Source organism: Euprymna scolopes, chromosome 45 (assembly GCF_053919585.1).
Source record: "Euprymna scolopes isolate OS-2025 chromosome 45, ASM5391958v1, whole genome shotgun sequence".
NCBI lineage: Eukaryota > Metazoa > Mollusca > Cephalopoda > Sepiida > Sepiolidae > Euprymna > Euprymna scolopes.
The window spans coordinates 47891387-47916910 of NC_136526.1; the positions used below are offsets into that span (position 1 = coordinate 47891387).

The 25524-nt window shown below is 33.3% G+C and overlaps 1 protein-coding gene and 1 long non-coding RNA gene across 4 annotated transcripts in view; one reads left to right on the forward strand and one right to left on the reverse strand.

The window, feature by feature from the left end:
• Positions 1-25524, forward strand: part of LOC145269544 (uncharacterized) — a 90382-nt gene that overhangs the window by 19466 nt on the left and 45392 nt on the right. The gene's annotated exons all lie outside the window — the stretch shown is intronic.
• LOC145269548 (uncharacterized) lies at positions 10236-23984 on the reverse strand. Of its 3 annotated transcripts, none has more exons than XR_013865082.1 (3): positions 23801-23984; positions 22754-22830; positions 10236-10385 (listed from the first exon to the last, which is right to left on the reverse strand). It is a non-coding gene; the product is annotated as an uncharacterized LOC145269548 (long non-coding RNA). The 3 variants fall into 3 exon arrangements; XR_013865084.1 differs by lacking the exon at positions 10236-10385 and adding an exon at positions 10661-13874; XR_013865083.1 differs by lacking the exons at positions 10236-10385; positions 22754-22830 and adding an exon at positions 10661-13874.

Consider the following 25524-nt stretch of genomic DNA (forward strand, 5'->3'; position numbering starts at 1 on the left):
TGTTGTCGAGTGTGTGTGTGTGTGTGTGTGTGTGTGTGTGTGTGTGTGTGTGTGTGTGTGTGTGTGTGTGTGTGTCGATGAGGGTAGTCCTGTAGAACGATAAATAAAGTTTTCGTGGGTACTGCATGTGGAAATAAATGGTAATTTGAAGAGAGCCATAGTTAGCTCGTAGTACTCATGTTCTGCCGTGTAGTGTTTTGGTGTTAGTATCGGACAGTTTTGCACGATGTTATCGTGATTGTAAATATTTTTCTCCGATTTGTCGATGTGCTTTTTCCACAAAATATATCAGATTCTGGGACTTTGTTTTTTTTCTTTCTCCAAGATTTTAGTTTAGTCATCGGATTTTTTTTAATAGGTGGTAGAACATCCGTGCTTTTCAGTTTGATTCCTTACGTGGTATTGTAAGCCATGGGTCTGTGTTTGATGCACTTAAGCACTGTATTCGTTGCATTAACCGTTCTAGATTGTTTTCAACATTGAAATGCGTGTTTCCTCCCTCGAGTATTACTTTCGCTTGATTTACATTGTATGAGTAAAATTGAAGTTCATCCGTGTAGATGAGTGCTCTATCTCGGCAACTGACATACGTGAATGCGTCATGGTCCCTGCAACGCATTCTTCCATAATTGACGATTCCTTCTCTGATGCTGCTCAGTATATAAGTTTTTCCTGCGTTTGCTAGTCCTTGTAGGTGAAAACTGTTTATTTTCGGCAAGACTTTGTGGCAAACGTCAAAAAGTTCTTTGGCATTTGGAGGAGAGAGTTGTTAGTCGGTGGTGTCACACCATGCTTTGTATATTCCAATGCTTTAACTGGCCAGTATAAGTTTCCTTCGAGATTTTTATAATAGTTTAACTTATTTTTTATTTGTTCCCAGATTGGAATATTTATCTCTTTGATATTGCCCTCTGCGGAGACTTCTTGGATCAATGTATCTATGCTTTGTGTGTTTGCGATTATGTACTGAAAGTCACGCTGGTATTCATTTCTAGCGCCCTCAAAGAAATGTACTAAGTCCGAAATGTCTCTCCCTGGACAATGATCAAATAATTTTTTGATTCCTTTATATTTTTTCGCTCGCACCGTATCGATGTTTTTTTTTTTTTTTTATCTACTTTTACGTTCAGTTTTCCATTTATAATGTTGAAAATCATTTGGGGCGTCTCAGATTTTATGTCATTTATGCAAACTAGTGTTTTTCCTTTGTTTGCTTGGCTGAGGTACATAGCATGTCTTCACAGTGTTGAAATTTCTGCTTTTATGTAGCTGCTGATTTCTTTGTGGCTTCCTGCTTCCATAAGTTTTTCTTTAGTTCTTTTAATGCATATAATTCAGCAATGTCTTGTTCGTGGAATGACACTATGTGCTAGTGTTGTCTTCCTTGTATTTTTTGGCAGCCACTACTCACTGTCGTATATTACGATTCATGGATGCCCGTTGAGTATATTTATGAAGTGTCTGTTGTTGCTGATTGGGTGGCCACATCTTAAGACCTCTGACAGAATAAAGAGGTTCTGAAGTTAATAAAGAAATAGAGAAGTTTATTGAGAATATTTACAGAGACAGCATGTTACGTTTTTTTTTTTTTTAGTGTTCCCGCCCAGGGAAGGCTCTCACAACCGGTGACCGGTGATAACGTTCTTTCGATAAAAAGTTCCGGCGGTGAATTGCTCATCTCGCCATAACATTTTGTGTTATTCTGGCACGCTTCCTTCCATGCACCATTATTTTTATGTAATGAAATCAATTGAATTTTACGAGTTAAATATTTTTCAATTTTTAACCTTTAAAAATCTATCAAAATTTTTATCTTGATTCAATTTTTACGATATTTTCAGAGTCAATGTGAAATTTTATGCTCTTTCCAATAAACCGAATATAATATTTTTGACAAACGTTTCTTTTTAATTCTCCCATTTTGAAATGTCTATGTAAATTTAAATAATTAATTAATGTACCAAAGTTTTATTTATCACAAATTGAAGATAAAAGATCAATAAATAATATATTGTAAATAAAAACAAACAAAAAAAGTGTTTTATGGAAATTTACCTGTAAAGTCCAAAGTGTAAAACCGTTTTTTTTTTTAAACCACGTTGATTTTTTTTATCGGAAGCCTATGTTCTTCTTATATTGTACAGTAAGTAATGGACGATGACAACAATTTTTTTTCTATTTATTCAATATTTTATTTTTTTTAGATATTTAAAAAAAATTTCACTCGACAAAAAAGAATGAAAATATAATAAATTAAAGCGTTATGTATTTCTTTGAGAAAAGAACAAAAAAATCCTGGAGTGTTTTTTTTTTAAAGGAATAATCTTATGAGTAAAATTTGACTATTTTTAAACTATGGGAACACATATTTCTCCAGCTACAAGGCTACACCCCTAACACGAATGTGTGGTTTTTATGTTCTTTTGTTCATCCGTAGTTCAAAACAAGGAGAAAGATTACTTCCGTTTTTTCGAAAAAATGCTTCCATGATAGCGCGTTTTTGAAATAGGTGTTTAAAAATTCTTTTATTTAAAAATAAATGGAATTTAAAATATAAAAATGGATATGGATAAATTCTTAACAATGAAGAATGGAACTAACTACACATTGAATTGTTTTTTTTTTTAGGTAAGTGATTTTTTGGAATTTATATCGATTTTTTATACTCGAAGGAAGAAAAATTTCGTTGATTTTCTTGAAATCGTTTTTAAAGAAAGGCGATTTAAAAAAACAAATATTACATAATTTGCTATTAAACCCGTTTTTTTTAAATTTGTCTTTGTTCCTTTAATTGAAAAAAAATTAGGTTTTAATTACATTTTTCAATTAATTATAAACTTGTAAAAATAGGAGTTCGAATTATTCAATTTTTTTTCACGCATTCTTAAAATCGGTTTCTGACACTGCTAATGCATGGTTGCTTTTCATTGGACAGACGAAATCAACTGCAAAAGATGGTGCCTATAAATAGAAACCAGTGAAATAATATATCACATTTCCATCTATATTAGCAGACAATATAAATGCATCCACAAAACCAGTTGAAAAATTAAGTAAACCATAAGACCTAACACTTCCAGGATACAAATTTCTAGGATCAGGAACAGACTAAGAAAAAAAATAACAAAAAATGGTAAACGCGTTAGACGCCCTAGCAAAAAAACAAGATATAGAATATGCAAATCCGAACATCAGCACCAAAAGTGCAGACGACAAATTTATTAAAGGAGCTGCTGGCTGGAGCAATATGCAGAAAACGTTCCCATGGTTCAAGAATTATTTTCAAAAAGTTAAACGACCACGACTTGAAGAACCAACTACTGGAAACGCTAATAGTAATACTGTCGGTAATAGTAATCCTAACAATGTGACGATGGATAATGGGATCCCAAGCGCGGATGCTGTAGCACCATCCGAAGCAACTGCAGGAGGCAGCGGCAGAAGGTTCACAGCCACAGCAATTGGAAGGATTAAAATGAACGAAACAACAGATTACTCGTGAGCATATACGTTCATGAATCGGTCTCGCAACTGTTTAAAATCTGATAACATGAACGACCAAGCCATACACTTCAAAGCGCCACAAAAAATAATGCAAAGAGATGATTGAACAAACTTTAATAAAATCATGGTTTGATGAATAGGAGAGTCGAGGCACCACATGATTCCATACTATTTATCATCTGTGATGGAAGAAATTGAAGCTGAAGCAGCATTTATGGTGGCAACAGCGTACGAAGTACTGGCAGAGTATACGTAGACGATATAATATGACAAATTCTATCACCAGACCCTAAATTTTATTTGTACGAGAATTACAGAAAGTATATAGGATTTGGAAATCAGCTGGAAAAATCACACATACCAAACTTAAACCGGATCGAATGAAAACCAGTAATATACAATCGGGCAAAACTACCAACATACAGTTATTCTACTGATGCTAGCAGGAATATCTAAGATATATCATCAGCAAAAGAAGACTTTAACATAGACGCTAAAGAACTCCACGGCAGGAGAAGAATATGTAGGAGTCCCAACGTCCATGAACTAAGATAAGGAGACGTTTATTCATTCGAATTGAGAAATAAAAGTCTGCAGTACAAACCATTAGTAAGCACATATGTAAATAAAGGAGCTGTACTAAATAGCTGCACATTTATAGCCATTGGAAAATGGGGGAACACAAATCTGAAAAATGCATGGGTGTCTAAAAATAAAATTTATGCACGAATTTGGGAAGATTTCAACGAACAATTCAACGAATGATGACACAAGAAAAGTAATGATAAAACAGCCTGGATATACATATAACAGAAATATCTGTACTAGCTTCAAACACACTACTAACATGGAAACCAGGAGGGGGGCGTAAAGAAAAGGGGAATAATAATGACGAAATATTCACAGCTGAGGAACTCCATCCTTACTCCTGCTACACGCACACATGGTCATAGAAGCAGAAGGACCAAAATTTAACTTGTTCACATATGAAATGGGCGTAGATCAATTATTTGAACAATTCGACTACCCCCAAACTGTCTACATTGCTTCAGTAACAGCCAGAAAGCAAACAATGACTTAAAGACCACGGGCCAGAAAACCTACTTACACAACCAAACAGACACTTACGTGGAACATCCATAAAGAGAAAAGTACACTCCATCACCATCCATGTACAAAAGGATGCTGAAGACATCGCCGCACAAATAATGTCACGATATATAAACGTATAATTAGAAGAACAACATCCGCTTAAGTTGACAGTTAACACTTCAACTACTTTACAAAAAAACAAAGAAACTTCCACAAACTTAACTAAAAAAGAACAACAACACGAACAAAGAACACTTGAAATACTTACAACGATGGTGATCATGAATTTTGAAAAGAATATTCTAGAATAATGAAAATTTTATTATAAAATGTGAGCAAAACTGAAGACTCGTCGCAAGTTTTCACACTGCACTTGCACTGACACGACACACTACAACAGAAAACTTTCTACAACTTTAACCCAGCATCAACGCAATGTCAAGCCAGCTGTCTAAATTTCAATTCGACAAAACAATTATTGAACCAAAGTACCAGCAATTCAACCAAAAATATAATCAGGAACTGAATGCATTGCGAACGTCATCATTACTAAAATTAAATTTAATTAACGTATGATGACATTCAAGATGCATAGTTGTTTTTCATTGGACAGGCGAAATCTAAATCAATTATAATTAAAAACAGTTTTTGAACAAATTTAGCAAAAATTGAATGTTTTGCTAGAAAAATAAACAGAAAAGTTCGTAATAGGGGAGGTAATTATTTTCTGAATATTGAAAATCTTAGATCAATTTTAGAGAAGTTTTCAAAATATGAGTTAACTCCCCTGCTTTTACATCATGTGTCTCAGTCAAATATGGCAAAGCCTTTTCTGATAAAACTTGAAGATTCTTTTATTCAATACTGCAGTAATATTTAACTGATTGCGATATAATGATTATGTAAATAACATTGCTTTTAGTTGAAATTGGCATAGATATTTTTTGAAGGATGATTCATTTTTTTGGATTTCCAAATTTCATTCTAATAAAAACAAAAACACAGATGGAGCATACTTAATCAAACCGATTGATATATGAGAAAACATAAACCTTAATAGAAGAGTGTCCACTGCGGAAATAAAGACTTATTTTACTGCACAATTAAAGACTTGCCTTATTTTACTTGTACTCGGCTCTCTTTAGGAAAAGTCTACAAATTAATCAGGTTTAACATTTATTCACTCAACTATTATTGAGATTTCCCAAACGTTTGAGGTAACAAAGTAATGTGACGACGTCAAGAAAAAAGGAAACACAAACACGGAGTTAAATGTTATAAAAAAACTGTATTTACAAAAAAGGAAAAGAAAGGTGTTGCAAACAATTGGGTTTGCGGGAAACTTATCTCACAGATATGTCCGTTTATCAATTAAATCTTTCCTGTGTCCTTAGTTGGTATGAAAGAGAAAAGGTGCGGCCTTGGTCTGTGCTGCTATTACGGCTTTGGACTCCTCGTGCGTCCCGTATTTCTGGTGGCGGAGAGCTGGCGAAATGGATGTACTCGCAATCAGGTCCCAACCGCAAAGAGGCCGAAAGTTCGAAGGGGCCGCGCAAATAGGGGTCGGGGAGGAAACTAGAATGGCAGCCCGTGATTGGTTGTTTTTCATCCAATCACAGGGCACCACACCAGTGACTCCGTAATAATTCCAATACTATTCCTTTCTTTATATCATTCAGCTTCCTTTGTGAACAACTTCCTTTTAATTGTTCTACTGATAAACCCACTTCCCTTTTCTTGTCATACATTTTCTTCCCCTCTTTCTAACACTCACGGGAAGAGACATTGACATTATCACAATAACATACAGCTTTAACACCCACTACCGTCATTTTTATTAGTGACTTAAACAATCTCCAGAGTATAAAAACAAACAAACATATTTAAATAGGATTGAAGCATCGCAGGGAAATGAACATATCTGAAGAGATCACTGAGTCTAGATAGACATAAAAACCAGTAGAGTATGAACTTGTCAAGGACGTTATTCAAAATTTTAACATTCTGTGCCAACTTTGGACCACCTTGTTGAAGTTTTAAATAATTTAACAGTATTTAAAATAGATTTTTTGAATATATACTATCTACTAAAGCCGTAATATAGCAGATATATATTCTTGATATCGTGGTATAATGGATGATGTAATGTAAGAAAAACTCTATTCTAATTGAAACTTTTCTGAAGGTTGAAGATACATTCCTCAGTGCATGCAATACTAAGAATGTAATTACGAATTATTTGAGACTTCTAGTGGACCATGACTCATATAATGGGAGCATCCTATCACTGTTGATTAAATAAAAGACTCCATTAACAATTCTAGAACAGCTAATCGATAAAGATGCTAATTTACATTTTTTTGTAGTAGACTGTTATATTTTCATTTAAATTGTTTTGTCCTTACTAATGTAAAAAAAAATAGATATGCAAATTCAGTTTCTTGCCACGTGATTTTGCACGTGTTACTTTTTCTTTTAAAGACTGAGTTCTTTCTCTCTTGCTTTAGTAGCTGTGAATTTTGTTCAATAAAGCCTTGGAAAGAGGTTTTGTTTTACGTCTTCATTTACTTACAACCCTACAATTTATTGAACAAAAATTTATTATTTATAGACGAAAATCGAAGTTCTATAGCAAACCCCATTCCCCATTCACTCTTAGTTGTGCAACTGCCATTGCTCAAAGGCTTCATGCCTTCTGCAGATTTTATATGACATACGTCCAGTACAAAGAGTCAAAAGTGTATAGATACTGGAAATAATTGTAAGACTGAAATAGCTACAGCCAAGAGAAGACATACTGAAATGGCCAGAAAACGCATTGAGTCACAGAAATTAGGAACTCGTGATTTCTGAAAAATTTACAACAATGTAGCAAATAATGGACAGTCACCACCCTTTAGGTTGTTTGTACAGCAACCAAGAAAGCTAACCTGTCTGCTCAACAGTTTGCCTCCAACTCCACTTTGGACCCAGCAAACCAGTCCCTCAAAAATTTTCCTTTGCAGACTTTCTTCCTGCCTTATCCAATCAGAAGCCAGCTCTCAATAATGTGACCAGGTGTATAAAAGGTTTATTCGACAACAGATGCTTTCTTTCTCTCTTGCTCTTGCTGACAGCATGCCTCTCATTTGGAGCACGACCTCGGGTTAGCATGAATACAAACATGGCTATTTCCACATGCGGTGCACACACCAATTTTCTTTCTCGTGCTACACGAATGCCCTCGTTCATGCATGGATGCACGCTCCTACTACAAACTACAACTTTCTTTCTCGTGATACAGGACTGCTCTCGTCGATACATGGACGCACGCTACTACTACAAACATGTATATACAAGAACACTTTTTTCTTTCTCATTAAACGAGCCTGTCTAATCTATGTCTCAGGACTGTCTTTTGTCCTCATCAGTGCATTCTCCCACTACCAACTACAACATGTGTACACTGATTGGTTGGTTGCTTTTTTTATGGCATATCAACCTTATTTCAGGTTATTTAATGCGAAATCCAGTTATTTTGAAGAAATAATTTTCTAATAGAATAAATTTGTTTTTTTCAAGTCGGTTTCTATTTAACCCATAGTTGGGACTCTGACAGGTACTACCACTCCGGGTCAGAGTGGACCTGGGAGCAATGGCAATTAAAGAGTGGGTCCACACTCCCCAAAGCCCGCAAGCTGGGGCCTCACCATCGGATATAGTTCAACGTCATATCCAGGACCATGTACACTGAACTATTCTCTCTTTCAACAAGTCTGTATAATATTCAATCAACATTTGCACACAAGAACAATTTCAGCTAGTAACTCGATTCTCTCCTATATATTCTTACTAATAAAGCAAATAAAGTTGCTTTTAAATGATCATTATTTCAACACAATACCTACTTCAAAATAATAAATGTCGTTTATGATGAACGTTTTTTTTTTGTATTTAATAAAGAAATTTAAAAATGAAGAAAATTGTTTGATTTCATTTTTTGTAATATGAAAAATATTTAATTAAAATTAAATATTTTACAATTACAAAAAATTATTTATTTACTTATTTATTAGAAAAAAATTATTTACTTATTATTGTGAAAAAAAAGGTGGAGATGAGTATTCACGTGTCTGGGGAAGCATTCAACTAATCCTACGCGGGCGGCCATGTTGCTGAGTATTTATAGATTGGGAGGAGTGGTAAGAGGAGCTTTCCCTTTGTTATAAAGGTGGCCTCAAACCACTCTGCCTCAGAGTGGCTAGCAAGTGTTACAAGTCTAGTTGCTCCTGCTGGCAGTTCGGTACTTAGTTACTTTCTACCGTCTACTTCTACATATATACCTCTACCAACCTGCTCTTCTGTTACCTGACCCTGAGGAAAGGGTCGCAATGGCGACTCCTTTGCAACCCAGCGTGATCCTCTGCTCGACTTACCACTTTCCCCCCTCAACGGGATTTTTTTTAACACTCTCTTGCAAAAAGAAAAGTTTCGCATTTATTCATGTAGCACTGGAAAAATACTTAAAATAAAATATTTTTTGATTAGAAAACATTTTACAGTTTATTTACTCAGTATTATTTATGACTAAAATAGACACACGCATGTGAACACTGATCTCCTTCAACAAACCTATTATTTAATCTATGTTTCCATACGAGACCACTTTCAGCTACTAACCTGTTTCTCTCCTACACATGCTACTAATAAAGATAACCAATAAAGTTGACTTTAAATGTTAGAATGAAACTTATTTTCATGTGTTCATTTTTTAACTAAAGTCTTACCAACAAAATGGTGGCTGCAGACATGCATGTTTGAAATCATCTAAAAAATTAATTAATTTCGCACTGGGTGTTCAGTGACGAAAATATTATTCACAAAGTTCGACAGACATAGTGAGCGATACTCTTATAAAAGAACTGACTTGTAGGTTTTACATTTTTTGTTCAAGTTTTTTTTTTTGTTCAAAATGTGATAAAAAGAAAACTCGTGTAAAATTGAGCTAAGTGACATAACTGGAGGGTTATCAAGAGTGACCACCTACTTCTGGCACAATGCAGCCAATAAACGCCACTGGAATACTACTGGCTGTAACAACCCCAGAAAACCGACCATAACATGCTGTGGAGAGCAACACGTCTGCTTATACTCTGTCCTCACATTCTGCTGGAGACCACTAATTTGAAATGAGAAGACCTTAACACATTGTGGACACTTCTCAGTTATATGGGCTACTATACTAATCAGTTGATAATTAAATTCTACTGCATTAGAAATAAGGCATTTGTTGTTGTGTGGCTACGTTTTGGCCAACTTGTCCTCTGGCCTTCTTCAGGTGGTTAACCAGGAGGGGATAGGAATGTTGAATCTTATAATTGTATCCCCAGTAATTACTGTCTTCCATAGTAGCTTTAGTCTTGCCACGTTTTGACCAACCAATCCTCTGGCTTGCTTTTAGGGTAGGATTGAAAACACTCTAGAACAATAGAGACTGAACACCTCTATCCACTTTGTCACGGGCTCCAAAGGGTGAACACTCTTGGATTTTATGGTCTTATAAATTCAATTTTTGTGTTATGTGGTCTTCCATTGTTGGGTCCATACCTAATCGTATATATATATATATATATATATATATATATATATATATATATATATATATATATATCCTTTGACCTTCATAATTTGAGTATTCATTTTTTGTGGAGTGTTATCTTCATCTCCATAGCTCACCAAGATTCTCACATTTTTATTATGAGTTGCCCAAAACGTGGTTAAACAACAACTATGAAGACGAGGATAATAATCTGCAAAAAAAAAAAAAAATCATCAAAAAATTCTCAAACATAAAAATAAACAAATAAAATAAAATATAATCGTGTGAAATTGTCTAAAAAAAAAATTTAATTATATTCCTTGTTAATAAACTGATATGTAATGATTATAAGAAATTTATGAAGAGCTTTAAGAGTTTACATTTTTTGGTTTAGTTTTCTTGTGTGACAAAAAGAAACTTGTAAGTCATAAGAAAGGCATATTTTAATGGCTGTTATTAGAGCCGAGGTAAAAAAAAATTACTCAATGAATGTATCATATATATTTATTGTTGCAAACTTAAAATGATATGACATGTGTAATGACTGTATGACATTTGTAAAGAACTCTAAAAGTTACAACTTTTCGTTTGCTAATGGCAGTTATCTTTCATTAGATCACCAAAGTTAAGCAATGACGAGCCTAGTCAATACAAAAATTGGTGACCATTTGGTAATACAGTAGTTGTATGTGCATTGAAGCCTGGAGAGGATTAGGGACTGCCATACTATTCTTGTCCAACACACTCTGCATAAAATAAATTGCACCCACACGACCCCGGAGAGTTAAGAGACCAATCCTCCATCATCATCATTATCAATAATGTTTATCAGCCTTTACACATATCTACGAGAAAATATGTCCGTGTTATTTCACGGATTTCTTTACATGGTGTATATATTCACTGTCAATTTTTTCTCCCATTTTAGCATGCTGAATTGAATCCTTCACTTTTATGCCTAGGTATTTGTATTTTTCCTGCTCTCCAAGGTCCTTGATGTCAGCATCTTCATCAAGCTGTGTTTTCCACTTGGACCTTCTTCCCAGCTCTGATGAAGCACTAGGCACATTTGTGCAAACCAAAGTGTTAAGGCATAGAGAGAGGGAGAGAGAGAGAGAGAGAGGGGAAGAGGTGAGTTATAGTGTAGACACGTTGGCCAGAAGTAAAAGATCAGCTGATTTGATTGCGTGTGAGTAATGTGATCAGGTTAGCTGAATCGTTGAGATTTGATTTGGACTCATAAGACAACAGACGGCTTCCCATTGTCTCCTCCTCTTCACGGGGGGGGGGGACGAACGCTGACGTATGTAGAAGAAGAACCCACACAGGCCGATTTCACTTTCCACCTTCTGCAGGACATCTGGAGAAAGTGAAATAAAAACTATAGAACTAATTCCTTGCCTTGGAGTGATTGATCTTCATCCAAAAACAGGTATCAAGTCTCCCTCCAGGACGAGAAATTTCCAGATGGTCCAACATCGAAGAAGCAAAGGTAGGTTCTAAAAATACATGTCACTCACACACGATTCCCTTTATGATAATCAAACACACAACCTTTTATTATTAGAGACAATATAACAAAAGTATCTTTGAATATCTCTGGAGAAATTAAGAAACGACCTGCAAAAGTCGACTTAGTCCATATCTGCACAGGCGTACAGCTTGAGGATATCCATGAAGAGCAGGTGGTTAACTCTTTTGATTTTGTCTTGTGAGCACTCTGGCCTTTATTGAGTAGTTTGATAAACAGAATTATAACAAAGCAGGAGAGTAAATGAGGTTGGCTATCTCCTTGGGAAATTCTTTTTTCGGTTTAGACATAAGAGATTGCTATAATTTTATTGAAGTGGATAATGTAATGATCGTTTGTCACATTTTTATATGTACAACCGTGAACTCTTTGATTACTGGATGGACCTTATATAAAGGTAGCTCAGTAGCCATATAGTATCATATGTTTTAAGTAATCTATTCAAACCATTCTAAGTTTATTATGCCTCTTCCTACAGTCTTCCAAAACGGTTTATTGATCAACAACTGGTCTTTGGTGCCTAAATACTTTCTCCTGCACCTTTCTTGTTCTTTTTCCAGGTATGCGCCAGAGGAGAGATGTTGATACTGTCTGCAACCAGAACAGTGAAGATCTGGTAGGACATTGTAAGACAGCAGATGAATCTTTACTCACTAGACGATTGTGTTTCAATTGTTTTGAGTATTAGGTTTGTATTCCCTTCCAACAGCTATGCTAGTTTGGCCACTTTTCTTTTGTTCTCGGCCTGATTTTGATTTGCTGTGTTGGTTCATTTTTCAAATTTAGAGTAGTGGTAGCAGAACGGCAGCACTGTTTTTCAGCAACAGACCATAGTCGGGCTTTTAAGCTTTTATTTTCTTATTTTTCTTGCTAAAAGTGATAAAAAGTTACGGACCAGGACCTCTATAATCACGGCTTGATGACTGACCCTGGTTGTTTTCATCGCTGGAGTGCCACTTCCAGCATTAGGAGCTATGTATCTTGATATGTTTGTTCAATTTACATTTTTCTGAAAATGATTTACCACATATTTGACAAGCATATGGTTTCTCTCCTGTGTGTATTCTCATATGTGTTTTCAAGGGTGACATTTGTGCAAAAGAAATCCCACATATTTCACAAGAATATGGTTTCTCTCCAGTATGAGTTCGGATATGTTGCTCTAAATTTCTTTTCTCTGCAAATGATCGACTGCACATTCCACAAGAATATGGTTTTTCTCCAGTGTGTACTTTCATATGTGTTTTTATTGATGACTTCTGTGTAAAAGAGCGTCGACACAACTTACAAGAATATGGTCTCTCTCCAGTATGTGTTCGTATATGTTGATTTAAATTCCTTTTCTCTGGAAATGACTTATTGCATATTTGACAAGCATATGGCTTTTCCCCAGTGTGCGTTCTTGTATGTGTTTTTAATGATGACTGTTGTGTAAAGGCAGATCCACATATTTTACAAGAATATGGTTTCTCTCCAGTGTGAGTTCGTATATGACAATCTAAATTTCTTTTTTCTGAAAAAGATTTGCCGCATATTTCACAACCATAGGGTTTCTCTCCAGTATGTATTCTAACATGATTTATTAAGAGTGATTTTCGTATGAAGGCAGCCCCACACACTTCACAGCAATATAGTTTCTTTCTAGTATGATTTTGGATATGTTGGTTTAAGTTTCCTTTTTCTGAAAATGATTTTTTGCATATTTCACAGGAATATGGTTGCTTCCCAGTGTGAATTCGGCTATGAATAGTCAAATATGACTTCACGGTAAAGGAAACCCCACATGTTTTACAAAAATATGGTTTCTTTCCACTGTGTATTTGGACATGTCGATTTAAACTACCTTTCTGTGAAAATGTTCTTCTACATACGTCACACGAAAATCTCTTCTCTGCAATATGTAGTTCTGTATTATGCTTTAGCTTTGACATTTTAGAAAAATGTTAGTGGTTTCCTGTGAAAAATCTAACTTCTACCAGAAGGAGATTTCAAGATTGTTGATTCTTTTGCGATATTAATTTATATATTCCAAACCTTTTGCTTTGTTAAGAAAGTTTTAAATGTTTGGAGAGATTCCAAATATTTCAGTTTTTGATGCTTTCATTTTCCAGTGAAAAATGGCCGTCCATATCTAATGTTTGAAAAATGAATCTTGTCTAAATCTATCATCTGCAAAACAAGAGAAATATGATATTTAGATAAGATATATTATGATATTTAGATAAGATATATTATGATATACAGTTTCTAAATGTATATAATATTATATTAAATCTCTTGTAAAATTTAATTTAATTTACAAAATTATTTTAGAAAAAGGGTTTTTAAAAAAAATTTTTATGTTAACATTTATAATTTGTTTAATATTCTGATTATAACTACTATTCTCATATTGGACGCTTCCTATAATATTTTAGCTGATCTAACTACAAATCATTTTCCGTTATATTATGAACCTTTTTCTAGGATTCAAATACACAACAACACATTTGGTATAAACAACAGTTCGTTTTTATTCCTCGTTATGGTGGAGAGAGAGAGAAGAGTGGGAGGGGGACATAGAGGAGTATATTGTTGCGTCCGCTTGGTTGACAATCAAATCTTAATCTGCCAATCTTTTTGTGCCACTTTTTCTGTCAGCTTTTAAAAACATCAACATAACCAGATTCCTTTGATTGCTACATTACTTCTCAAAGAATAACAAATTTTATTTACATTCGTGAGAAATATTGAAACAATTCTGATTTAGCTGTCATGTTCCCCACATTCCATCCGCAGACATGTGCCACACTTTTATCCATATAAATACATATATATATATATATATATATATATATATATATATATACACACATATATATATACTAGCATGTCAACCTGGCTTAGACCAGGCCCTTTTGTGTAACATTTCAACTGCTGCTTGTTAATTTCAGAAATTTTTATATGAAACTCAAAAAACTAATTCATGAATTATAAATAAAGTCCTTTATTTGATGAACTAGTAGAAGTCATAAGTAATCTACAATTGCACTTTTAGAATCACATGTGCTAAAGATTGAACATTCAACCTTCAGAAGACTGTCACTTAGAAGTGATTATTAATTAGCAACAGAAAATGTATGAATTGGAAGCAATACCACAGAATATTAAATGGTGGATTTTTAATGGTTATATTTGTTGCCTCATTCACGAGTTATCCAGTGGAGTAGATATGGACATCCATTTTTATTGCAGTATGCCTTTAGAAAAAAAAACAGCACAAATTGTCGAGAACTGTAGCACAAGAGCAGATTAACTTACGGATTTAGGCTTCTTACAATCATGTAGTAAATCTATGCTTCATATAAGATTCAAAGATATTTAATGACTACAAAAAAAAACGACTGCCATAACTACCTGATTGGTAATATCCAGATGAAATCGTTATAAAACAAAACCCTTGTACCAAAGTTGGGATTATTATGTCCTTAATTCATTCATTGGGTTCATAAACATGAATAGTCCACAAGCTCTCAGTTCATGCATTTAAGTATTTTGGGGGAAATCCATTTATTTAAAAAACAACCTGGATGAGTAGATACATTAATAATATGAATAGGACAGCTGTAAAATACACGACAGTAAATTTCAAATGTATGTGTAGCAAAGAAATCCATTGCTTACATAAACTCTGTGTTTGACAACGAACTCTATTTCACATGTCTTTAAAAGTTACAAAAAGAATTAAAATTGCATAGCTCAAAAGAATTAAAATTATGTAGCTCAAAAGAATTAAAATTACATAGATCAAAAGAATTAAACTTACATAGCTCAAAAGAATTAAAATTACATAGATCAAAAGAACTAAAATTACATAGCTCAAAAGAATTAAAATTACATAGCTCAAAAGAACTAAAATTACATAGCTCAAAAGAATTAAAATTACATAGCTCAAAAGAACTAAAATTACATAGTTCAAAAGAATTAAAATTACATAGATCAAAAGAATTAAACTTACATAGCTCAAAAGAATTAAAATTATATAGATAAAAAAAACTAAAATTACATAGCTCAAAAGAATTAAAATTACATAGCTCAAAAGAACTAAAATTACATAGTTCAAAAGAATTAAAATTACATAACCATGCCAAGTACGCCCAAGGATGGAATACTGCTGCCATATCTGGGCAGAAGCTGCTAAAAACAGCCTATCCAGCCTTGACAGAGTACAAAATAGACTTCGTGGCTTAGTGGGGGATGCCCTTTTCTCTTCTCTGCAACCTCTCTCCCATAGAAAAGACATTGCGAGCCTATCTTTGTTTTATCGTTATTTCCATGGTAGGTGCTCGTCTGAGCTCCAATCTCTAGTCCCCCTCGCAAATCTTTTACGAAAAACACCCGTCTAGCTGAAACCACTGTCAGTAATTTTCCCCACTCTTTATCTGTGCCTAAATCAAAACGTAGATTCCATGAACAAAGCTTCTTTCTTAGAACTGCATGCCTGTGGAACTCTGTTCCATCTGCTTGCTTCCCACCTGACTACAACCTGGATGTCTTCAAGTCCAATGTAAAAAAATTCCTGATGAACCACCCCCATAAGTAGACATTTTTATTAAACCCCCACACTAATGTACTGTACATGCAATAACTCTTATCCCTGAGTGGCTTCCGGGCCTTGATAAGTGGTAATCACCTTGTAAAAACAAAAAAAAAATAACCCCAAAAAATTAAAATTTCGAGTGACGCTAATATATTTACTAAGTCATATGATAAAAAGGGAAGGGGGGTAAATTACAACATATTAATTGAAGAAATTAAAATCTCCTAACGTATTCTTCTTTAGGAACTTAGTATGTATTTATGAAATCGATTATGGTATATCTTAATGAGAAAACAAAGTAACATTTTTTCCAAAATATATTGAAATTGATATCAGTCCAAATTCGCTTAATTAATAAAATGAACAATTAATTAAAATTTATAAAATGAAGAATTAATTTAAATTTTAAAAAATGCCAAATACAATTTCTGAAGGATAATCTGCTTGAAAGAAGTCAAATTTTATTAAATTTCCTTTAAACGGGGCCAATTTGGCAAACCAAACTTTTAGGAGAGTAGGTTTTATATTTGGTGAATTCTCAGTTTTAGAGAGTTTGTTTAGGTGTTTTGATTTGTGCAAAGATTTTTTTTTTTAAGCTAAGCCAGTTTTGTGGAGATATTGCCAAGGAAAAAAAAACTTATAAGGTTAATTGATTTATAATTATTAATTTAAATTTTACAAAAGGCCAAATACGATTTATGAAGGATGATCTGCTTCAAAGAAGTTAAGTTTTGCTTAAAAGGGGCCAATTTGGCAACCCCAAGTTTTAGGACGGTAGATTTCTTTATTCTGGGGAATTCTCAGTTTTAGAGAATTTCTTTAGGTGTTTTGATTTGCACAAAGATATTTGGGAGATGAGCCAATTTTTCGGGGATATTTTCAAGTAAAAAAAAAAACTTATAAGGTTTATAATAAAATGTGAAAAAAAAAACGAGAGACATGTCATGTGATAAACAAAAACAAAATAAAAAGTTCAGAAACATACATTCACAAAATGAAATTAGGAAAATAAAAGTGTTGCTTTTTTTAATAAGTTTCATATCTGAATTTATATATGTTTATGAAAGTATAGAAATATCGAAAAAAGTAATTAAAAGAGTACATGCGCAGGAGAGATATAGACGTAAGAGAAAAAAGCAAAGGAACTGATTTGCCTTATCACTGTTTCTGGTACCACTACGTCGAAAGGTAGGAAAACTCTGAAGCTAAACCTAAGAGGAGGAAGGCCTCTCCAGTCTTGGATGACAACCTTCCTAGAGCTGGTATAGAAATATCGAAAAAAAAAACCGTAATAAAAAAGAGTACATGCACAGGAGCGATATAGACGTGAGAGAAAAAAAAGAAAAGGAACTGATTTGCCTTGTCATCGCTTCTGGTACCACTACGTCGGAAGGTAGAAAGTATGTTAGCAGACTATAATCATTTTAAGACAGAATAAACAATTACTACAATCATTAAACTATGTAACAAATGCCCATCTTCCTGTAAGTAGGTTTATCACATCTATGTAACTTATACATTATTTTTTTTATTAGAAATTGAATATTGATTGAAATATAAATTGCAATAATGAAAAATCATTATTTTCAACAAAGTATCTCACATAAGTGTATGACGTAGTTTATTTAATAAAATGGAAAGAAAAAAGAAATTGAGGCGATTCATACTTGCTTATTCTTTGTCAAATATTATTTGGGAAGTCTTAAATTTGGGGAGGAGGGTTATTAAGGGTTTTGATTTCTGGGATCAGACGTCTCAAAGAAACATTTTCAGTAAGAAAGGTTTAAGGTTTATCATTAAATATGAGAAATCGAGGTACATATATGATAAACAAAATCAAAATATTGACTTCAGAAGACATATATTCACAAAAGATATATTTTATATATATTTAAAATGAAAGTTTACAGAAATAGGAAAAACATAGAATTTTCGTGAATATTTTTAGAGTCCTTGTTAAACAAAGGGGATTGTAGGGACTGCTACATATGGCCGGAACAAATCTTAAGCAGGAATATTTTCATAAGAATAACCGTTTTCAACATGCATACGAATGAACAACGCATAAGGACACAATGTTACGATTTAACCACCTGCACACATGGAACAAAATAACTATGTTATGTTTCCACGCATAGAGATACAGCAAACAGGCTGGAACTTTCAGGAACATCAATATATAAAGATTTGACGCAAAAATAAAATCAGTTTATTTCAGTTTTTCTCTTGTCTTCCTCAAGACTGGATGTTAGGATAATTCCGCCACCTGGGAAGCGTTAAAATTTGGGGGAGGGTTATTAAGAGTTTTGATTTCAGGGATCAGACAGTTTCAAAGAAACATTTTCGATGAGGAATGTTTTAGGTTTATCATTAACTATGAGAAAACGAAGTACATGGTACTAAAACAAAATAATGACTTCAAAAGTCATATATTCACAAAAGATATATTTTATATAGGTTTACAATGGAAGTTTACAGCAATAGGAAAAGCATAGAATGTTTTTGAATATTCTAGCATCCTTGAAAAGTGGGATTAATTAGTTGAAATATCAAAGAAACCAGAATTGATAGATTAAGAGTCGTACATTACACTGGTCAGAAAATTGTAATCAAAGTTCTCTGTATAATTATATAAATTATATTTAATTGAAAGTTATTAAGAGTTCATATTAGAAAGAAAGTTCAGTGAGGTTTGGAATATTTTAATGAATAAATTGACTTTTGAAGGAATTTGAGCAGTTTGTGTGCATGTTTTGTCTTGTATGTTTGGATATTGCGTGTGACAGTTTATGACAATGTGATTTGAGAAATGTGTTAGTATGTTCGATAATGCTTGTCTGCATTTATTGTGTGAGTGGAGAGATTCAGCAAGCTCAAGGTCCAACAGTGGGGTGCTGCACAACGCCGGTCTGTGAAAACAGGCCAACTGAGCTCCACTAGTTCATGGAAGAAAATCTGGCCCTTAAAGGATTGATGTGGCTTCCAGAACAGGTTATTTTGAATAATTTCAGAAAATCCTCTGATTGTCCAAAATATAATTATTTATTTTACTTCAGGATAGTGAATGTGCAAACAATGTGCATATAAACGAATTTATGCATTTTGATTTTGGACACTGATGTATAAACTTCAATGGTATGACTCATAGTTTGGAATTGCATGTTCATTAATAATTAATTTGGTTGCACTGTATTGTCTACAAGGGTATTGTGCGGTGGACCAATTTTAAGCTATGGATGGCCAACAGTGTACATAATTTATTGTTTATCCTTAAAAGTTTTATAATTTATTTTTCCAATAGTAAAATGATACTACAAAGTTTTCATTGTTGAAATAAAAAAGGACATAATGGAAGATGGGTGATCAAAACCAGTTTCAGTTGGAAATCGTTTACTAATGTAAAATTTTTCCACTTCCCAGACAGGACTTCCTATTTTACTTTTATTTTGCTAGCAGCTATGTTTAATAGTTTTCTTTAAAAATTACACCAAAAGTATTACTGCTTAAAAAATATTTCAATAAATAAAGCAATGTTTACACACACACACACACACATATACGTATATATATATATATATATATATATATATATATATATATATATATATATATATATAAACTGTGTCAATCGCTTTATTGCAGATTAGTAAAATATCAATATTTCACTAAATATATGTCACAAAAAAATGAAAATTGTATCATCAAATGACTGTTTCAAGGTTGGTTATCTCCCAAAATTTTATTCAAATCCATGCGATATTCCCGAAGTTATGATATTTTATTTTTTTATCAAGTAATTTATACTACCCATCGCTTTATTGCAGGTCTTTGAAAATGCAAAAAAAAGGGGCGATTAAAAGTTATCGGAAAGGAAAGGATTGTTGCTCGATTAGCAGAAGAATTGTTCATCAAAGATTTAGCTTCATTCATAAACAACCAAGAAATTTAGCTTCATTCATAAACAACCAAGAAATTTAGCTTCATTCATAAACAACCAAGAAATTTAGCTTCATTCATAAACAACCCCAACACCAAATCCAGAAAGGATAAGGGCACCAGGAGAAACCTTTCATATTTCGAAAAATTCATAGAGAAGTCAACCGAAACCCAAACTGCATCAGTGCTTCGATTTTTGAAAGAGCTGGAATCCCTCCAACATCCAGACAGGCCTGATGTAATGTGTTGAATGAGATGGCAAGAAACATCAAAACTATTCCAAGGCCTCCATTGAGCAAACAAAATAGGGAAAAACGAATGGCTTGGGCACAGAATTACATGAAAATGGATTTCCAACGTGTCCTATTTACAGATGAAACCCATGCTACTCTTGATGGTTTGGATGGATGGGCCAAAGTTTAGAATTTGAATGGAACTCCAACTTTTTACAGAGTTCATTGCCAACAAGGAGGTGGAGGCATCATGTTTTTGGCAGGAATCATTCGGGATAAGTTGGTTGGACCATTCTGTGTTCCAGAGGGTGTAAAACTTACCAGCAATGCATACATGGCCTTTTTGGATAAACATTTGTCACCATGGCTAGATGACCTACCATTGTCACGTCGCTTTCAGATGATTTTTATACATGACAATGCAGCATCCACTTCTGCTAGAGTGACTACAGCCTTTGTTGAGTCTATGGGCTTCTTTGAAGAAACCCTCATGAACTGGCCACCATGTTCTCTGGATTTTAACCCCATTGAACATCTCTGGTCAATATTGAAAAGAGGTGTTTATGAGGGAAGAGGGCAATTTACTTCAAAGTATACCCTGTGGAGGAAAGTAGTTGATGTCGCCAGAACCATAACTCCTTTTCAGATCAAACAATTGACTTCTTCGGTGGACAAAAGGTTGTTTAAAGTTATTTAAAAAAATGGTTGATATGGCAATAAATAATTCATTTATTTGAGACTTAGCACCTAATATGTGCTTTTTGTTTATTATTTTTAACAGAAAAATATAATAAAAAGTAAAGTTCGCAAGAAAAGACATTGTATTTTTGCCCTAATACAACATTTTAAGAGACCTGCAATAATAAAAGGATGGAGAGTGGAAATTCCTTGATAAAGAATAAAATGTCATAACTTTGTGAAAATCCTATGAATTTGAATAAAATTTTGGGAAGTAACTAGCCTTAAAGCAGTCATTTGATGATACAATATTTATTTGTTTGTGACGTATATTTAGTGAAAGATTGATATTTTACTAATCTGCAATAAAGTGATTGACACAGTTTATATAATTATTTCCATAGCCGGACTGAAATAATGATGTTATTAGTGAAAAAGCTATTGTTAATATGGGGAGGGGAGAGTGTTTTGTAACCATTCTCTACTTTCACCTTAAAATTCAATAAACCCAAAAATCGTAAAAGTTTAATTTAACTTGAAAAAAAAAAAAATGCGGTAACATAGATGCATAAGCACCAAACAAAATATTAAATTTCAAAGTATTATTTTCGAAACATCTATCTCATAAGCCCATGTATGGAGTATTGTTGTCATATTTGGGCTGGTGCATCTACCACTAGTCTCTCGCTCCTAGACAAGGTTCCAAAGAGAGCCGCCAATCTGATAGGTCCTGAACTGTCAGCTAAACTTCAGCTTCTGTACCATCGATGAAATATTGCATCCCTCTGCCTGTTCTACAAGTACTTTAACGGTGAATGCTCTGACGAACTGCAATCACTTGTGCCCCCACGACATAAATAACCCCGACAAGCAGTTAAATCCCACCCCTTCACAGTAGAGATCCCTAGATGAAAGAGAGCCTTCTACTCCAGTAGTTTCTTCCCCAGAACAGCTAGACTTTGGAATTCCCTTCCGGGTCTCTGCTTCCCCGACTGCACTGACATGCAGAAGTTCAAGTGCAACATGAACCGACCTCTTCCTGCCCAACTTCCTACACAGTACCCCTGATGCTTATGTCCCTGATAGTAGCCCCCTACAACAAAGTGGCAATGTGCCTTGTTTGGGGTAAAATGTAATAAAAAAAAAAATTTTTTTAAATAATATTGTTTATGTTTCTGATGCTGCATTACACTTTTTCGGTCTCGGTTAATGGAGGAGAAATCTTTTATGACATACATTTTTTTTTTAAAACTTATTTTTGTGGTGCTAGTGCAGAGAGTGATCCGCGCTATTTTTTAAATCGTATTTCCAAGTTTAATTAAAGTTTTATGATATGTTTTTTTTATTCAATTGTAAGGTTGAAGTATAGAATAGGCACAAAAACACCCTCCCCTCCCCATGTTAAGAATGGCTTTTTAAATAATAACGTTATTATTTACGTCCGGATCTATCTCTGCACTAGTACCATTTTTGTTATTAACCAGAGTGCCCCTTTTTGGGGAGCTGTTTCTCCCCTCTGGCCCACCCACATCAAAAATTGACTTTGTGTCTAACTCTGTCCTCGTGGGGAGGTAAGTAAACAACAACAACAACAATAATAATGTGGTTTACTTTATACTTACCTCCACACGAATTCTGATGCTGCATTGCTAGGTATATCAGAATTTTTCTAGGAATTTTTGACACCCCTAACACGAAACTGCGAATAAAATATAAAAATCTCGTAATTTCTCTTTTAAAAGTGGGTTATTTATTTTCTTTATGGATTATACTTCCAAAATACACTATTACAGTTGTTTTAAAAGTAATAGAATATTTTTTATTTTTATTTTTTAAAAAACAGTAATGAATTTTACGAACTCAATATTTTTCAATTTTTAAACTTTAAAAATCTATCAAAATTTTTCTATTGATTCTATTTTTACGATATTTTCAGGGTCAATGTGAAATTTTATGCTCTTTCGAATAAACTGAATATAATATTTTAGATAAACGTTTTTTTTTATTCAAACCCCCCCATATTCAAGTGTCTATTAAAAAGTAAATAATTAATTTACTCACCAAAGTCTTATATATCACAAATTGAAGAGAAAAGGTCAATAAATAATATATTCAAATTTAAAACAAAAAAAAGTAGTGTTTTTTTTTTTAGAAATTTACCTGTAAAGTCCGAAGTTTAAAACCTTTAAAAAAACACGTTTTTTTTGTTGTTGTTTTTTTTTAATGAAACCTTAGTCCTTGCTCCTTTAATTGAAAAAAAAATAGGGCTTGAATTACATTTTTCGAGGAGTTATAAGCTTGGAAAGATGGGGTGGAATTATTCAATATTTTTCACGAAATTTCTGACACACCTACGGCATTCCTGCACAACACGTTTTTGGTCTCGGTTAATGGAGGAGTAATCCTTCATGACTAATACCTTTTTTTTTTTTTTAATTATTTTTGTTACTAACCAGAGTAGTACCCATTTATGGGGAGCTGTTTTTCCTCCACATTAAAAACCGAATTTGTGTCTAACTCTGCCCTCGTGGGGAGGCAAGTAAACAACAACAACAACAACAACAACAATAATAATAATAATAATAATAATAATAATAATAATAATAATAATAATGTCGTTACTTTACGTTTATAAAGCTAAAAAAAAAAATGATGGAATAAATACTTACTCTTCTTCAAATCGTATTACGCATAATGTGTTTGCTTAAAAAAAAAGAATAACAAACCGATTATATGATTTGTAAATTTCAATTAAAAATTGTGTGGCATACATAAGAAGTTTTCATCAACTGAAGTAGCTGTTTTTAGTTTTCAAATTGGTTTGCTTTTCTAAACTGGAAATAGATTTTGAGTTATCTCTCCTGTTATACACCTCTTCATTTTTTTTTTCGTTTTTTTTTTTTTTGTAATTTTTGCTGTATTTCTCTGAAAATCGCAATTTTCTGTGGAGAAGAAAATGTGAGCCACAAATGATTATTTTCTTCTCGCGTGTCTCTATGTGTTTCTCGTCTCAGCGTTATTCTTACTTTATTATATATTTTATTTATTATTAATCAAAATTTTAATGAAATACAATAGCATCAATAAAATGAAATTTAAAAAATCTTATTTAAAGAAATAATTTAATAAGGAAATGAAATCCAGCAGCATGTATTTCGTTTCTTCGTAAACAACTCGGTCATATTATTATTTTTTTAACGATTTAAACAATTAATTGCTTTGTGACAGTTCGAAAATTGAATGGGATTTTAAAGCATTTAAGTTGTTAAATTGGAAGTAAATCGTCGTATATAAGAAGGTAAATTATTTGCTTTTGTGGAAAAGCAAATATAACACAAGATCGTTTTTAATGTGGAAGTGAAATCCAGTTCTCCAAAAAGAGGCTCACTGGAAACCCTATGTGTGAAAATTATAGCGACTGACAAAATAGAGGTGGGGTGTAAGGTGTATCAGAAATTTCATGAAATTTCGTGAAAATAGTGAATAATTCCACCCCATCTTTCCAAGCTTATACCTCCTCGAAAAATGTAATTCAAGCCCTAATTTTTTTTTTTTCGATTAAAGGAGCAAGGACCAAGGTTTTTTTTTTTTTTTTTTTTTTTTTTTTTACACAGTGATCACCACTTATCAAGGCCCGGAAGCCACTCAGGGATAAGGGTTATTGCAAGTACATTAAGTTAGTGAGGAGATTTTCTGAAGTGTTTACGTAAGGGGGCGGTTCATTAGGAATTTGTTAACATTGGACTTGAAGAAATCCAAGTTATAGTCCGGAGGGAAGCAGGCAGACGGAACAGAGTTCCACAGGCGTGCAGTTCTAAGAAAGAAGCTTTGTTCATGGAATCTGCGTTTTGATTTAGGCACAGATATAGAGTGGGGGAAATTTTTCACAGTGGATTCAGCTAGATGGGTGTTTTTCGTGAAAGATTGGCGAGGGGGGACCAGGGATTGGAGTTCAGACGAGCACGTGCCATGAAAATAACGATAAAACAAGGTTTTATTAAAAAAACAAAACAAAAAAAACAATGTGTTTTTTTAAAAAAAAAAGGTTTTAAACTTCGGACTTTACAGGTAAATTTCTAAAAAACGGATTTTTTTTTGTTTTAAATTTGAATATATTATTTATTGACCTTTTCTCTTCAATTTGTGATATATAAAACTATTCAACATAAATTAATTATTTACTTTTTAATAGACATTTCAAAATGAGAGGTGTGAATTATTCGACCCCCTGTCTTTCCAAGCTTATAACTCCTCGAAAAATTTAATTCAAGCCCTAATGTTTTTTTTTCAATTAAAGGAGCAAGGACCAAGGTTTCATTAAAAAAGAAACAAAAAAAAAATGTGTTTTTTAAAAAAAAAAAAAAAGGTTTTAAACTTCGGACTTTACAGGTAA